The sequence below is a fragment of the Cydia fagiglandana genome, chromosome 18, assembly GCF_963556715.1.
Source record: "Cydia fagiglandana chromosome 18, ilCydFagi1.1, whole genome shotgun sequence".
Classification (NCBI taxonomy): Eukaryota; Metazoa; Arthropoda; class Insecta; order Lepidoptera; family Tortricidae; genus Cydia; species Cydia fagiglandana.
The window spans coordinates 13,434,223-13,436,782 of NC_085949.1; the positions used below are offsets into that span (position 1 = coordinate 13,434,223).

At 36.4% G+C, this 2,560-nt stretch overlaps 1 long non-coding RNA gene across 1 annotated transcript; it reads left to right on the forward strand.

Annotated features, from left to right (window-relative positions):
- The first annotated feature begins 393 nt into the window (after positions 1-393).
- Positions 394-1,269, forward strand: LOC134673065 (uncharacterized). Its single transcript, XR_010099408.1, has 2 exons — positions 394-577; positions 668-1,269. It is a non-coding gene; the product is annotated as an uncharacterized LOC134673065 (long non-coding RNA).
- The last annotated feature ends 1,291 nt before the right edge of the window (positions 1,270-2,560 follow it).

Below are 2,560 nucleotides of genomic sequence, written 5' to 3' on the forward strand. Positions count from 1 at the left end.
GGGTTGAATTCCTTTTCTTATTTCAACGATTTTAACAATATCCCAAACTAACTCGATTGATTGCACTTCTTTGCATAATCTGTTGCATTCAGATGCACCTTTTGATGCTTATCTGTTGTCGGGGTTGTCATATGAGTAAAAATAATTAAAACTTGAGATATTTATGTTGTCACTCCAGGAAAACTTTGTATGATTTAGGTATGATTTTTATAGATAGAAAATAATATTGATGTAAAACAAAACATAGAGATTACAGACTTACAAAGTGGCTCTGAAATGAAACATTATTAGATTTAATGATAAAATATATTTCTTAGGCTCAAGAAAGAGTTCTCTAGATAAATCAGTTCAGAATTTTCGAAGGATTTGTGTCTTCAGGGATTGGCACCCTACTTTTGTTTTTGGCCTTTTGTTCTCAAGATATGAGGAGGTCATTCTGAGGTGACATGCACTTTTGATGTGTGGACCCCTCCGGGGACGCACGCTCGCATGAGCCCTATTTTGTGATAAGACCACACATTCCACATGGTGGTCAAAATGGTGGAAGCAGTTCGAGTCCTTCGGTGTGTTCCACTGAGTAAGTATAAATGGAATTTAGTTGTGATCAATTCCACAATGGCGCGAAACATTGTGGGTTTTTTCTTAACCAGGTTTTGGTTCTTTACAGAGTTGACTCCTGCTCGAGGGTTGGGAGTGCTCCGCGAGAAGTCCTAACAACTTCCAGTGCGGTGAGCTAAATTTCCAATTGTTTCATATTTTCTTTAGCGGCCATTAAGGCGTCGGCTAATGTATCCATTTCTCGCTTTGCAGGAGCCGGGATGTTTCTAGATGTTTCTAGAAGCTTTTGATGTTTATAGAAGTTTCAAGATGTTTCGAATTTGAAGTTTTAAAATGATGCTGTGGGATCTGTCCCACGTCATCTGCACTGGCCGGCTCCAACCAGGTTAGCAGTCAGCTTCCCGGGGATAGGCGAGGTCACTCCCCGCCGCTCCAGGTCCGGTAGCAGTTTTTGAGGTCGGTCTGATGCATCTTTAATTTTTAAATTGCGTCTGCGCTCGGCTACAAATTTAAAATGTGATTTAGAGCAATAGTTATTTTAATTTAAAGTTTTGAAAGTTCTGGTGCATAAAACTTAGGTATTTCGAAATTTAGTCTTTAGTAATTAATTAATTGGTGTAAACCTTATGACATGAACCTGTGAAGCGACCCAGCTATACCACTGAGCTTTTACACTATAACTTTAGGTTAATAAAGTTTGTTAGATTTAAATTTGTTTAATTGTTTCTCCTCCTAGCTTCCCTACAGCAAGGTTTCCATTTAGTTTATTTTATTTAATTTTATTTTGTTAACATGGCTGTTTTTATTTTTGACAAGCCGGAGCTTTCCATTCATTTATTTTACCCCCTTTCAAAACAGCCGTGTTACAACTTGTAACCCATTTAGTGTTCCATGGGCGACGATAATTGCTTACGATCAGACGATTCGCCTGCAGCAGACGAACCTGTATCATACAAAAAATTTTTACGCGTATCAATAAGTGTAAGCGAGGTGACAGATTAGACACTTTTTTTTAATGTTTACTTTATCAATACTTACATTCATTTTGTAAAAGCTATTGACCACAACCCACACTATAGGGTTGAACAAAAAAAAAATATTCCCATTTAACGTTAAGAGGAGGTATCCTAAGAAAAATCTTACTTGACGCATAGATATTGCAATAAGTGTTGACCAACAGAACTGTCGTACATTCCATTGACCGACAGTAGTTACCTATTATAGAACTTGGATAAATTATCCACATCACACTTCAACAAACGCCAAGCCTGTGGTCTACGTCTGTAAGATACTTTTAAAACATTTTTTGCAGAGTTGTCAAAGAGAGACGTATAAAAACAAACTTTGATTAATGCTCGCGAAAAGGTCGTATCAAAATAAGCTACTGGACATATCGAATTGTATAAACAGAATTGGCTTCCTATTTCTTTAATAGAGTTTGCAAACTTCATAATACTTTGCCTACCAACTAAAACTATTAATTACGTTTCTTTTCGCAACCGCACTGAACTCCTTTTGGTTTGTTTCTAAAGGAATTCATTATGAGATGCTGTCTCGTTTTCTATTAAGAGTTTGTTACAAGTTTTCCTTGTTGCTGACGTTTGGTGAGATATAGTTAATTAATGAATAATGACTATTGAACATGAGAGATTATACTTGTGTAATAGGTGCTACTACATTTGACCTCAAAAAATTCACAATCCGCAGTTCACTACCTATTATAAATGCGAAATAAACTGCCTGATTCGGATTTTGAAATAGACATCTATTAGATATCTTTTAGACATCACCAAGATACGATAACGATATGTTTAAGATCTAACCTGTCAAATTTGACATTTGCGCGATTCTGGAGATACTCTCGATTTCCACAGGATATGACTTAGAGATCCAATTCACATCTAATAGATATCTTACTCTATCTAACGTAAAAGTGACATTGGTGGCCCGAATTGCGCTACAAAAGAGAACTATGTAGTTGATATCTAAACTATAACGTATC